This window comes from Equus przewalskii, chromosome 7, assembly GCF_037783145.1.
Source record: "Equus przewalskii isolate Varuska chromosome 7, EquPr2, whole genome shotgun sequence".
NCBI classification, from domain to species: Eukaryota; Metazoa; Chordata; class Mammalia; order Perissodactyla; family Equidae; genus Equus; species Equus przewalskii.
Genome location: NC_091837.1, coordinates 76,278,449 through 76,293,509, shown reverse-complemented (window position 1 = coordinate 76,293,509; position 15,061 = coordinate 76,278,449).

Here is a 15,061-nt window from a genome sequence, read left to right as displayed (position 1 = left end):
GACATAGCTTTGCTTGATTGGGAAGCCAGAAGTATGTCTAGCTCAGGCTTTAGCAAGGGATCCACACACTTTGCTTGAGCAAAGTCAACAGGACTTGAGCTCTGGTTTCCTCTGGACTGGCTTTCCTCCCTGCCTGCATCCTCCGTAAGGACTCCTCCACCATCTCCAGGCTTATATTACCCATGTTGTTAGCAACATCCACTGACAAAGGAACTGCTGGTTCTGAGAAAGAGAAGGTCCAACGAAAGTCCCAGGACTGTGTCTCCTGGTCTAACCTGAGTCAGTCTCCATCCTTGAATCAATCACATTGGCCAGGGGCTTGAAACGACAGAGAATTTCCCCCCTTCCCAAGCTCCTGACCCTTAATACCCAGAGCAGACCCAGCCTGTGGCCAGCCATGGTACCTGCTGGCTGTACCTCGGTGAAAGCATGTTGCTGGCCCAAAGCTTGGCTCGGGGAGGCCAGTAACTGTTTAGAGGAACTGGCAACACTTTGGTTTCTGGTCCCTTGTCAGAAAGCCAAAGTACCTTCAATTGATAATCTGTGTAACATCCTGATCAGACTATCTGGCACATAGGAGGTCCCCTCAACTATTATAGTTATTAAAGGGACATGCTTGTGACCCTACTCCTTATAGTTCTACCCCTCACCCTGGGCCCAGAAGAGAGCAATATTGAAATAAACACTTCCAGGCCCCTTCCCCACCCTATCACATGCCGCTCCAGCCAGAGGGAGAGTGACTTCTCTGCACAGTGAGATCAAGGAGAGCCAGACAAATCCACTGGGCCACATCTGCCAGGAGCCGGGTCCCTGAGGGAACATGGATGCATCTTGCTAGTTCTCACTTAGACCTGCCTGGCTCCATCTGGAGCCTGTTGCCTCCTCCTCTTCTGGCCCCCATCCTCAGGAGAGGTCTGCCTCTCTTTAGGAGGCCTGCCGGTCTGGGTTTGTAAGCGCAGAGTGACGAGCCAAATGGAAGATCCTGCCGTCCAATTTTATCCGGGAGCCCTATGCTTAGGGTAGTATGATTGACTGTCTGATCCCATTCAGCTCTTTAATTGGTCAGAACCAAGAGGGAAGAAAGTGTAAGTGATTAGCGCCTCCACCCTTTTATGCACAACAAGTGCAATTCTTCTTCTCCACCTCCTTCTTGGAGCCAGGCCTGCAATAGCTGTGGTCTCTCCCTTTCCCTCCCAAGGAGAATTATCAGCCCTGAATGTCCCTCTACTGGGAACTAAGCCTTGTCCTCAGCAGAAAACACAAAAATAATTGGAAAGCCCTGACTCTGTCCTGCAGAACATGCCAGTCCCTTGGGCTTGGGCACTAAATCATATCCCAAACCCGTATATCTGCCCAGGGAAGAAAGAAAGCAATTGAAACCCAGTATTTAAAGGCAGTCTCAGATTTATCCCCACTCTCGACAGCCTACAAAATGTTGCAGAATAGACCCTGTCTTTCTCTGGACGATAAAACAGGCTCTTCTGTCCAGAAACTGGCCCTGAGAAAGTTCATCGCTCATCCTCATGTGACCTTCCTGAGAAACAAAACTGCAGGCCAAAACTCTTAGTTTTAGCAGTCTTCTCCTTCTACCCACTTGCAAGGCAAGTATTGCTCTCCAGCGTCTCCAACTGCTTCACTTTCTGTGCATTTTAATGGAGATAGTTTTCACCCACTAGCTTGTTTAACGAATGCCCCATCCTTATCCACTGGCCCCCATCCTAACATCCTTCTGGAAAGGATGTTTAAGGCCGTATATTTTGGGTTGTTTCCATTCAGAAAGTTTTCCTGTTGTTTGGATATGAATGAACTAAAATCCAAAGTCCCCAGACAATTTCCTCACCCCCTGACCTGACTTTGGAAGTCCACTGACGCCTTGTCAAGCGTCACCGGGCCAAGCGATTACCGACGACAGGCCCTCAGTCATCATGCCTTGTCTGTGGGCAGGTGAGCCCAACCGTCCTGCAGGGCCAGACACAAGTCCCCACAGGATCGCACCACCCACAGCTGTCAGTCCGAAGAACCATGAAGAATGTGGGGTGCCAATAACCCCATTCCCAGTCTTCAGTGGGAGCTCATGTTATTGTTGAAAACTAACCCGATCCATGAAACCCACGTAAATCAATCACCACGGCCGAAAAGAGAATAAGTGTTCTTGATCTACGGTGGTAGATGTGTAGACAAGGTCAGTAGCCTGGGTTTACAACCTTGCTATCTAAGGTGAGAATTGGGAGAGGAAGTTGCCAGTAGAATCAGAGACATTTGTGAGAATATAATTTCCAGAGACCCATACTGGGCGCTCTGCCTTCCATTGGCCATTCTTGCCCTCAGGCCTGTTTCTTCAGCTCAGCATTTGATGCCTCCTCCGAGCTTCTTTCTCAATGCTCCCTGCAGTGCCCGCCAGTCATACAGATTTACGGTTCCCGAAGGTTCCCTCTGGCTGCCCATTGGCTGAGCTATGCTTCTGCCCAGAAGGCCCTTCCTCCTTCCTTGCTCCATGCCACCCCTTTCCTCTCACTGGATAGCTCCTCTCTGTCATTCAGGTCTCAGCCCAGACCTTCCTTGGTGCAGGCACTCTCTTTGACCGCTCATTTGGCTTGAGGGGACCCTCCGGTGTTCTCCAATAGGGCCTGTATTAAGTTTCCTACGGCAGCAGGGCTGGTGGCTTAAGAAACAAATTTATTGTCTCACAGCTCTGGAGGCCAAAGTCTGAAATCAAGGTGTTGTCAGGGTTGATTCCTTCTACGGGCTGTTCCCGGCCTCTCCCCTTGGCTTGTAGATGGCCATCTTCTCCCTGTGTCTTCACATTGTCTTCCTTCCGCAAGTGTGTCTGTCTCCAAATTCCCCCTTCTTATAAGGACATAGTCATATAGGATTCGGGTCCACCCAAATGACCTCAATTTAACTTGACTATCTCTGTGAAGACTCTATCTCCAAATCGGGTCATACTCTGAGTATGAGGGATTAGGACTTCAACGTAGGAATTTGAAGGCGCCACAATTGGCCCGTAGCAGGGCCCTCATCGCTTCACTCTTATCCTGAGATGAAGTGGCCCTGTTCTTCTTCCATCCCTTCACTGAGGGCAGAGACAGCATCTGACTCTCCCCTCTATTCCCATGCCTGCCATCGAGTATGCACTCAATTTTGTTCGTGACTTCATATGCCTCTCCCCACTCCTCCCTCTGTTTTGTAATGCTCCTTGCTACAGACAGTGCAGCCAAATGGCCACAAGGATTCCTGAACTGTCCAGAACCAGAGTGGGGTGAAGCAATGCTCAGAGCCTGCCTGCTGTTGGCAGCACTGCCTTAATGACCTAGACACGTCTTCCCCATCTGCTTCGCCGTCCAGGGAGCCACCGCCGCTGGGGACACGTGTCCCTCCTTGGCAGAGTGTATATCAAGCTAATTCTCTGGCTCCATTTCTTAATCTAAGCAGTGGTTCCAGGAATCCAGCCATGAGCTCTAATGGGCCCCTGTCATTAGAGGCTTGGCAAAGGCTCACACTCCAGGGCTCCCCAAAGCCCAGGAGACCTGGCCAAGGGCTGAGAGGCACCAAGGCCATTTTCAAAAGCAAAAGGGCAGCAGGATCAGAGTCCGACATTTTTTTCAAACCTGCATTTATTTAGTAAATAATGTATGTTAATGCAACATAAGCTATATTATGCAATGATTATGGAAACGACCTGATCCTGCTATCCCAGACTTCACTGGTCTACTGCAGCTGCTCGCAGGAATCCCGCCGCCCCCTCCAGCAGAGCCTTCTCCTTGGGTCCCTGAAAGGGCTGCAAAGGTTGCAGCTCAGCCTCCCCCTGACACCCCCACTTTCACCCCAGACCCCTCCCTCATCCTGTTGGCTGTTGGGCTGCCTGCCCTCCTGCTGTACCTCCCTTCTCACAGCAAACCATCTACACCCCGCCGTCTTCCAGATGCTCCTCAGACCTGCCGGACCTCCCTGACCGCAGAGGTCTGCAGTCGTCTCCAGACTTGCAAAATCCCCTCACCCTGTGTCATTCTGGCCCTGATTGACATGTGAGGGGCCGTGGCTGTTCAGCCATGTCCTGGGTCTGTCTCCAAAGCAGATCACAGAGCACGGAGGCCCTGCTCTCTACCCTTTCCCACTCAGGCACCAAAGCAGTGCCAGGCACCGAGTCAGAATTATTCCAACTTCAGCTAACTAAGACCAGGTCTGGGTTTGCTGGGGGCAGGAGGAGACCATGTATGGGCCAAGGGGGTGACTGACTGCAAAGGGACATGAGGGAACTTTCTGGGGTGATGGAAGTGTTCTAATTCTTGACTGAGCTGGTGGATACCTGGATGTACACATTTCTCTATACCCACCAAATTGTACAGTTAAAATCTGTATTTTGTTCTCTGTAACTTATACCTCCATAAAGCTAATTTAAGAAAAAACCCTAATGCCATTGTAACAACACGTAGAGCCAGGTTTCCCTCATGTTTTGGCAACTTTGAGGCTCTGACTCCATCCTCTGCAGGTGACGATTAATTATTGTGACATAGTTGGCCCATGATACTTGTCAGAATATGGATTTGTGGATGTAGCACACAAACATCAATTCGAGAGAATGCTTTAGGCCCTGTATTACCGGGAAAATCGTGTCTTAACAGCAGATTATTAAAATTCACAGATGGGAAATGAGTCTGGGGCCAGTGCCAGCAGCCTGGTTTCACGTCTAACAATTCATGGGATCCTGGCAGTGTGCGTACCCTCTCCAGGTCTCCGTCCCTTTACTATAAAACGAGGTTTCCGGCTGGCTCATCTGTGACATTTCTTTTGACTCTACAGTCCGATAATCAGGCTGCACCGTTGCTGTTACTGATGAAGTCGCCAAATGGCTGGAAAAACTGGGTGCTGGCAGCATCTTTCACACCCCTTCACGCCAACCCCTCCACAGCGCACGCCTGCCTCCTGATCTTTACTGAACTCTTCTTCCATCTCTTAGTTTTACCTGAATTCTTGTCTGGTCAAGACTCTTCCTAACCTGCTTCCCAACCATTCCAGCAACTCAGCGATAGGAGGGTTTTTGTACGGATTGCAGAACCACCGCTCTTCAGGCCACCTCCCTCCCTCACGACAGAAGCTCGCGTTTCCTGAGTGCCCGCTAAAGCTGAGGGCTACACGGGCTTTCCGTCACGACTTCCCACAACTCCGAGGTAAGTTTCAGTATTGTTCTCATTTTGCAGATAAAGAAACTGAGCCATAAAAAAGTTAAAAGTACTGTATGATGCCTACTCTACGGTATTCTGGAAAAGGCAAAACTGTGGACATAGTGAAAAAAAACCAGTGGTTTCCAGGGGTAAAGGGCGGGCAGGGATAAATAGCTGTAGCGTGGAGCATTTTTAGGGCAGTAAAAATACTCCGTATGAAATTATAATGATGGATACGTGTCATTATACATTTGTCCAAACCCATAGAATGTACAACAGCAAGAGTAAATCCTAAAGTAAACTATAGACTTTGGGTGATTATGATGCGTCAGATTATGAGGTGTCAACAATGGTAATAAATATACCACTCTGGTGAGGGATGTTGGTAATTGGGGAGGTTATACAAGTAGAGGGGCAGGAGTTACAGGGGAAATCTCTGTACTTTCCTCTCAATTTTGCTGTGAACCTAAAATTGCTCTAAAAAATAAAGGCTTTAAATAAATAAGTTAAAGGGATGTGCCCAAGCTTACTCAGGTCATGCATGGTCTGCAGGGGTGTGAACCCAGGCACGTAGGCTCCAGAGCATGTGTGCTTGACCATGATGCTATTTTGTTTCCCTAAAACCAAGATACTCCAGGAAGATTCTCCTTTCTTTATTAAGAAGGAATGCAACTTAATATGACAAAACCAAAACACTTTCTCTTCTAATACGAAATTGGTGGTAGGATAATCACCAACTCTTTTTTGGATAACTTTGCTGGAAGTCTTACGATGAAATACTTATGTTGAAAGACTTAATATCGAAATTCAATTGTTGAAGAGGAAAAGTGGGTAGTTGCCAAGGCAGACTCCCTCCCCTGACACACACACACCCCGCTGGAATCCCCATAAGCATCACACAGCCACAGAAACTTCCCAGGAGACTGACCAGGCAAATTTACAGACAGATCAGCCCTATATTTGGAAAAGCCCCAGAAAGGCATTTCTCAAATTGCGTCCTTCTGAACAAAGTGTTTGGGGAGACATTAATATGCATCCCCTGAAGGAGAATTCAAGGTCAAATGAGTTTAAGAAATGCTGAGTCCAAGTTGAACAACTCTCCTTACTACAGTACTTTTTGGAGCTTTTGTGACATTAAGTGAATTGTGACTCTCCAAACGTAGTTTGCCACATTTCTTTTGACTTTGGAAGGTTGTTGTTGGTGGTGGTGGTAGTATGTATGTATGACGGGGATGAAGCAGGGGATGGGTAGAGATTTTTGCCAAATGCCTGTTAACGTCTTGAGGAAAACCACAGAACAATGTTGAAAAAATACTTCTACAGTGGTTAGAAGACAGGCTGAAGATTTAGAATAAGTTAATATGGTAGCCAACCTCCAAGATGGCTCCCAGTGACTCCTACTTCTTGATATTCACTATTTTGTGTAGCTCCTTCCCACATAGGCTGACCTGTATAAACAACAGGATTTTGCAGAAATGATGGAGTGTGATTTCTGAATCGAGGTCATAAAAGATATATGTTCTGCCTTGTTCTCTCTTGGCTCGTTGACTCTGGGGAAAGCTAACTGCTGTGTCATGGGGAGCTTGAGTAGCCCTATAGGGGAAGTCCAAGTGCTGAAGAACTGAGGTGCCCCACCAACAGCTGGCCCTGGCTTGCCGGTGATGAGAATGCTCCATCTTGGAAGCAGACCCTCCAGCCCCAGTCAAGCCTTCAGATGACTGTCATCCCAACTGTCATCTGACCTCATGAGGGACTGTGAGCCAGGATCACCCAGTTAAGCCACTCCAAAATTCCTGAGCCAAAGAAACTGTGAGATAATAAATGTTAATTGTTGTCTTAAGCCACTAAGTTTGAGAGTCATTTGTTATGCAGCAATAGATACTTAACTCAGTTAGGCGGGATTTCCATGATGCTTCAATGCAATGAGCCTCTGGGAGATAGTTTATACCCTTTAGAAATGAAGAGCAATGGCATTCTGGCCATTATGCTTCCCTCTTAATTATCGGGACAAAAGTCTGGAAGAGCTCAAGTCATCCATTTTAACTCTGTCTTGTCATTCATCAAAATAAAACAAACAACACAAACATTTCCTTCAGGATGTTTTCCTCAATTGACTAGAAGACGAGTGGTGATTGGTACTAATATATGGCTTCGGTAATTTTATTTTCCCCCACTGGGTGTAGGTATACTTTTTTCTTTACCTAATGTAAAACGTTAGCTTGCATTACATTAGCTTAGCTGTATAAAAAGAACAGCGTCATGTGATATGCAACAACTGTCTGTCTTGGACTGTAAGCTCCTGGCTGCAAGGACAGGTAGACCACCTGCACTTCTAGAAGCTCTCATCTTACCTAAGGGTTGTGCTTATGGAGAAGGTAACTGTCATGCCCAGAGCATCAGTTAGCCCATCCATCAGCTTTCATCCTATTCCCTGAGAGTCAATGAAATGACTATTAAAATCCTACAAAGAAGGAAATCTCATAGTCTCGGCAAGAAATCACATTATATTAATATTTTAATGTTTGTTTTGCTCTGCTAAAGTTTTGCTCTGTCCCTAGAAGAGAAGGATGTACGGTACAAAACAAGATATTTGACGATTCAACACTAAATAATATCAATACCATGGTGATGTTTGGTCTAAGTTTTCTTGAAAAAAAAAAAGGCGAAGTCATAAATAGATAAATATGATCACAACCTGCCAAGTTGAATAAGAGAGGCTACGTTTCCCTGAGCCTTGGAGCAAGGATCATAAAATACTGCTTTTGCAGAGCCCCTTTCTTGGAAGAAGAGCTCATAAAACTTTATCATACATATATTTGCTCTGCTAATGTAATCATTTAATCTCCCTCCTGCTTTTGTGAAGGCATCTTTACTACCATGTGGCAGGGCCCCCAGACTAATTGTGTTTACAGAGAATGTCAAACCATCCTCTGGAAAGGCCTGATTTTCTGAGGGAGTTCAACAGTGAAAAACACCACATGATTTTCCTCTTTATCAAAAAACATTCTCAGGATTTAATAAAATTGTAACCAGTTGTCCCTATGAAGCAACGAGCAGGTCGTGCTGATTAACCTTATCTGTAGCCTCCTCATTCCTTCTCTTGGTCACACAGGCTGCCGTGGGAGAGTAAATACTGCTCAGACTTACCTTTTCACCTCTTCCTAATCTTCCTGCAGGGGCTCCTAGCAACTGTCCTGGCTGAGAACCCAGGTAAAAAGAGGAAGGGCGTGAACTCAGACAAACCAATTAGCTTTTTGATGAATATCAACCAAGAAGAAGGAAGCTGGGAGGCATTCTTCTGAGATCTTCTTCAAAGAAGTTAAGCTGGCTCTTAGGGGCAGTGAACACATGTGACCAGGGATGACGTGTGACCAGGCATGACGCAACATTGAGGAAAAGTGTGCCCTCCCCCACATGCCCTTTTGTTCTTTCATTTTACCCAGAGAAAGGGCAATCCAGGCACCCCTGTCTTCAAACAGTGCTGGGGTTTGCAAAAGGGGAAGAGGCAGTGTGGGCAGGACATTGTAGAGGTGAGGGTTGAGGACTGCCTGGGCATTCACACGCAGAGGCCAGCTTTGGGGTGCACTCTCCTGGCCCTGGCTGACTTTGTCACAAGAGATGCCCCTCTGTCCATATCAGATTTTTATCCTAACAGTTAATGAAAAGAGAGAAAAGATACAATTACCAGCAATTTGGGGGCCAAGAGAGCGTTTCCAAAGGCAGTGCTCAAAAGTCTCCAGTCACTATGGTCTAGTTCTGTCTACTGATAGAACTGGTGTATCTCTTGATCTGATTGGAGTTCCATATCCACGCCTTTCCCCCTCTACTCTTGATGGAGCCCAAAGCATTCAGTATGTAGCTCTTTAAATGAATGGATAGATGGATAATTTTTCACATGTAATATACCATTCCATCCTCAGAACAACCCAGTGAGATACAAAGTCAGGTAGTCCTCCCCTTTTTAACAGATGTGCAAACAGGTGAAAAGGACCTAATGCCATCCTAAGGTTATACAGAAAATCAGTAACACCAAATTTGAACTCACAATGATGCTCTTTCCACCCTGGAAGGAAAGAAGAGAAACAATGTAAGTGACTAATCCACAAACTGCATCTTTGTGTATGCTTTTAGTTGAATCATTTAATAAGTAATTAGCCCCTTCCCTCAGCTTGGGTGGCCTCCTTTCCCTCCCCAGTCTGCTCCTTCCACACATTCCCAGTGCTCCCAGGATTTCACAGCCCAACAGAAGCACTGTGGCACCTTTCTGAAACCCACCAATGAACGTTTATATCTCCCTCTACCCCAGATGCCTCCCTAATGCTGCTCATGCTTTTCCATCCTGCCTCATCTCCTCAGCTAGACTGTTAGCTCCATTCCTGGGTCCTCTTTGCTGTTCATGGCTCCAGCCTTGTCTGCATGACCACTTCAACCACCCTTTGGAGAGGTACAGTTGAAGGGCGTATTTGCATCAATTATTTTGGAGCAAAAACAAGACCATCCCAAGGGTCACCATTTTTCCTCTGATAAGTGGAAGAAATCAGGAATCAGCTAATGTGGGACAATGATTCGAGGGGGATTCACCTGGGGTCTTACTGTTTCTGGAGAGTGTATTGTCACTTCTTTGGCCCTCTCCCTCCACCTCCCCACCCTCCAGGCACAGGGTAACCATATAGCAATAGGACTGATTTTTTTTCATTCATTTAAGTGAAAAGATTTTCCCTCAAAGTACTTTCTTAGTCTAATGACATCCTCATTGTTGAAAATGTGTTGATATCTCTTCTGGCATTTCTTTCATTGCTATTGAATGTTCTTTTGGATAATTCTCAATGGTGGCAATTTTCCGTCCCTGAGGGTGGGTTTGGCCATGACTATTTGGCCAGATAATAATAACAATGTAAATGCATGGAGCATTTTACAGGTTCAAAGAACCATGACATCCTTGATGTTGATAGATTCAGAATTAAGATTTACAACTAAAGAAGGTAGCAAGTATTGCTGGGGTAAGAACTTTGACATGACAGCAGAGGAGAGAGACAGGTTTTCTTGAGTGTTTCCAGGATGGCCCCAAAGTAAGTCTAAGTGCCAACTTCTGGATCGGCTTTGAGCAGTGGCAGTGTCACTGGTCTGCCAAGATGACTGTTTTGGATGGTGGGATGAATTTGGATGCATTCATTCCAACGTGCTAGTTATTAAAAATCACAGCCGTTGAGTTAGGGCCTTCCCACAAGCAGTCACAAAGTGCCCACAGCGTGTAGGTGCTGGAGGTATAAAAACAGGGACAGGGCTCTGATGTCTGGAATTGCAATCTAATGGGGGCCACTGCAATAGGGTGACAGGTGCAGGAATAGAGTCTGTAGGGCCAATGGCACACATATTTTGAGGTTAATGGGTTGCACGGGGCTGATGACCAGGCAGAGGGTGTCAGGAAAGACTTCACAGGATTAGCGCCAACCCTCACACCCACCCGGGGGTAAGTACCAATGTTCCCATTGTGCTGTGCAGAGAAGTTAAAAAGTTCAACAAGGTCACATGGCCAGGAAGAATGAGAACCAAGGCTATTTTCTCTCCCCTGGGCTCATCGGTGTATCCCCACATAAAGCTGCTCAGGTATGAAGCACCAGGATTTGAATCTGGATCAGTCTGAAGCCCAGCACAATGCTCTTTCCACTTCAGAATGCTGCTTTCCCTTTCTTCAAAGGTCAGGGTTGTTTTTGTTTGTGTATGTGTGTGTTTTTAACTTTATAGGAATGCTTCAACTGGAACAAAGCACAGGCCCTTTGCTTTGAGGAGCAATAGAAAGAACTCAGCAGACGCGCTGCCTGTGAGACCTTGGGAAGTCACTTCTTCTAGGTCCCTGTTTCCTCATGTATACAAAGGGCGGGAGGGAGGCTGAATCCAGGTGGGGATCACAGACCCAGGTGCCGTCAGCATCCGGATGCACCATAAGTGAGCGAGGCGGCGGGTGGGGATGGTGGTCTCCAGAAGTGCAAGGGGCAGCCACCTCTCAGTTGTCCCCATACAGGAATGGGGTCCGGATTTGCCAGAGCTTCCAATTTTTCAAGAAAATCTCTCAAGCTTTATTTTTATTTGAAGTCTCCTGATTTTTAAATGTTGACAACAAATTCAGCTTAAAATAAATAAAGAAACAAAAACACTGTGCAGGGCAACGAAAGACATGTCCGTCATGGGACCCATCTGGCCGCCAGTCTGCAATGTCTGATTACATGCCATTTGAAGCCTCGTCTAGCTCCGGAATCTGGCAATTAAGAGGAGGTTGCTGGTTTCTCCCTTTGTGAAGCGACATGTGTAATGGGAAGAATAAAACCTGGGAGCCTTCTGTTTTGAGGGAGCAGACGACACACATTCTCAAGCGGATGGGTTTTCTCTACCTTGGTGACAGGCCCGTGGCCGAGCTTCCCCTTTCATGTTTAGCATAACCGCCCTACTTTGGGCTGGCATCCGGCTGAAGGCTACCGTGTCAGCTGGTGACCTTTGTCATCCCCCAGTGCCTTCAGGTATGTAAATGACGAGCTTTTCCTTCCAAGCTGGACAGATAAGATGGACTGTCACAAAGCAAATATGTGTAGTAAAGTCTCAGAGAGGAAGGTGAGGTTCTGGAAATATATTGTAAAAAAAGAAAAAAAATTGTGCAAGTATGAGAAGGGTCATCAGATACTATCAGCTTTTACAGATTCGGGCCGCTTGGAAGGGAGTCTATAAAACACTCTTCACAGAGACTCGAAAGGAGTATTGATTTTTTAGGAGCAGAGGGGGTCAAAATTACATCCATCGTACAACAGCCACCACTGTTCCTCCACTCCAGACGTTTTTAACAAAGAACAAAGTGAGGAAAAGGCAGAAAGATAGAGCTGGAAAGAGGCACAAGGAGGAAGGCATTGGCTGGTTCCCACAAACCTACCCCAGGCCGCAGCACTGAGGCAGGGTGAGCCTCTTCGGGAAAACCGGAACCTGGTTTCATGTTGTGGTTGACAGCTGCCTCTGGGGACACCCGCTTTGTGTCTGCAGGAAGGCAGTGGGAAAGGTCATGGCAGTGGGCGGGGGATGGGGGGCAGTGGCCCGATGACACTAGCAGCCAAAGATTTCTCAGGTTGACTTACCTGCTCCTGTAAGTAAACAAAATGCCCAGAAGGCATGAGACATTTTCACATTCCAGCAGGATCGTGATGAAATTGGCTTTGCAGGATCCTGGTGGCATGGCCCTCATGACCAGAATATGCAGGCTTACTGGTGCCTTTTGATCCAGAACGACAGGACGTGCTATTGCAAAAGGTGACCCAGTACCAATGTCCACTACAGGTGCCTAGGAGAGGTCCCTGGCCTGAAGGGGTAGGAGAAATCTGCTTCTTCTTCTTCTTTTTTTTTTTTTTGGTGAGGAAGATTGGCCCTGAGCTAACATCTGTTGCCAATCCTCCTCTTTTTGCTTGAGGAAGATTGTTGCTGAGCTAACGTCTGTGCCAATCTTCCCCTATTTTGTATGTGGGATGCTGCCACAGAGTGGTTGATGAGTGGCGTGCAGGTCCACGCCTAGGATCCGCACTTGCAAGCCCCAGGCCACTGAAGTGGAGCATGTCCACTTAACCACTACACCACTGGGCTGGCCCGAGGGGAAAGCTTCTTTAGGAAGGAAGCAGGATTTATAAATCAGAAGAAGATCGTTTTCCTGGTGGCTGTAGTCAAGAAGACGTCAGAATGAGGAGTTAAAGAGAAGTCCGGGATTAGCATCAAAGCAGACAAGAGAGCCATGGCACCTTAATTCTTGCTGCTTACTGGAAAGGAGGAGATCCTATTCTTAGCTCTTCCTCCCTACCAGGTCTGGCCAGTTGACAACTAGACCCACTTTGCCCAAAAAAGATCAGAGTATTAGCCCCTTTACGAATGTGGAAGGCTCTGAGAAGGCTGGTCACGGGTGCACTGCAGGACTTCCTTCCTGCCTCCCAGATTGGAAGTGACACTCCCAGGCCTGGGTGGAGATGCTGGAAAGTGGAAGAGGAAGCACACTGCAATTGGGGTCAGGGGGCCAGTTTAGGGAGGCCAAGAAAGACAAGCCCCTGTCCCTGTGTTTCTGTGGAGTGGTCCTGCTCCTGGAAAATGTGGCCTGACAGATGCAGGCCCCAAGTGATCCATCACAGAGTCCTGAGGAGGCAGAGACGAGACCAAAAGAACTCCCGCTATTACTGCTCCACCACGTGGAAACTTGAGGGAGAAGGAGAGAAAGGTTCCCCCACCCCTCACATGCACGCTAGTGTGCAGAGCTCGGCCCTCCATCAATCAGCCAATGTGAGAAGAGCTGAACTGTAGAGTTAGACACCAGCTGAATACAGAACGGGGTCAGCAGATGAGCCCTCCATGCTGCCTACTGATGAGTGAAGTCAACCAGCCGGGTGACACTGTCAAGTGAGGGTGCCAGGAGTATTGGGGTCTCAGGAGTGAGGAAAGAACCAAGGAGAAGAGAGCTACAACAGACAGGCAGAGGGGTGGCTGTGGTGGCAGGAAGAGCCCTCAGATCCAGCAGAGGCTTCGTTTGAAAGCCCACAGCTTGACCCCTTGGGAGTGCCTTGGTGGTTCTTTTTCCAAAGGATTTTTCCAAGCCGGGAATCTAGACATGGGCCAGATGCAGATATGAGGGAACCAGAGCAGCATCACCTGAAGGCCAGCCTGAGGGAGTCTGCAAGCAGAGAAAGGCCCAGGCAACAAGGAAGGAGGTGGGATCACAGACTGTGGGAAGAGTCGGGCAGATCAGGTGAGAAATCTCTAGAAAGTGAGAAAGCTCTGGAAGTGAGAATAGTTGAGCTCCATGTGGTGGCTGTAGGGAGAAAAGTCTGATCTCTGACCTGGGTATCAACTTCCCACACACTGAACTCCCAAGGATTTCCAAGGATGTGCTAAGACACAGACTAGGCCCCCACAGTGGGGTCTTCAGGGCCTCATTTGGACAAGATCCGATCAAGATGGCAGCCATCCTTCACACAGCCTTGCGAGTGTGAGTGCCGGGGAGGGCTCTGCCTCAGACGGCCTGATGGCAGAAGGAGGCTGCATTTGAAAGGGCCCTCAGAGCTCCTTTCCCATTCTAGAATTTTGTGAGTGTGGAGATTCCCCCTAGCCTGACCCTAAGGAAAACTGGGGGATGTTCGTGATGATAAATTGGTTCAAGGATGGATAAGACTCAGGCAAAAGGTGGGACCTTTCCTGAGTGAGGTGAGAAGCTTGTATACAAAGCAAATTCTGTTCATTCACATTTCTTAACTTTGTATAATCTCCGTCAGTCAAATTGCCTTGCTGAGACCCTGTCTCTTGCTCTGTGTACACATTTCCCCTGATAATCCCTAAGGCTCACGCCTGAACTTGAGCTAAAATATTTATAAAGAGAAACTATAAGCAAAGTTCATTATTAAGGTTATGTTTACACTTCCGTTACCAACCAATGATAGTCTTTCATTAACCAAGATCTCCTTGTTTGGCCAGTAGTCATTGATACTGACTAGAGGGCCTCCAGGGCACGGATTTGCTCCAGGTCGCTCATATCTCACGCTGGCGCCCACACTCAGGTCAGTGTTTCCTGAACAACCAGATCTTGGGAAAGCTCAGGGCTTACTTCAGGTAATAAATAGTTACCTGTCGCAAAAGCGCAATAGACAGAAACCTAAGAAGAGACTTCACTAAGGGCCCTGCTGGTTTATGGGGATTAGCTTAATCTTTCCCACCAGCAATTCTCTCTCCTCTCTACCTGAGGCTTCCCAGTCGACCCACCACCCGCCTGAGCAAACGCTGGCTACAGGAAGGAAGGAAGCTTTTTGGAACTCAGTCATGTTTGAAAGTTGAATGTAGCTAAGACATGTTTATCCTGCAAAAATGGGAAATGGGGCTTTACCCTTCTTTGG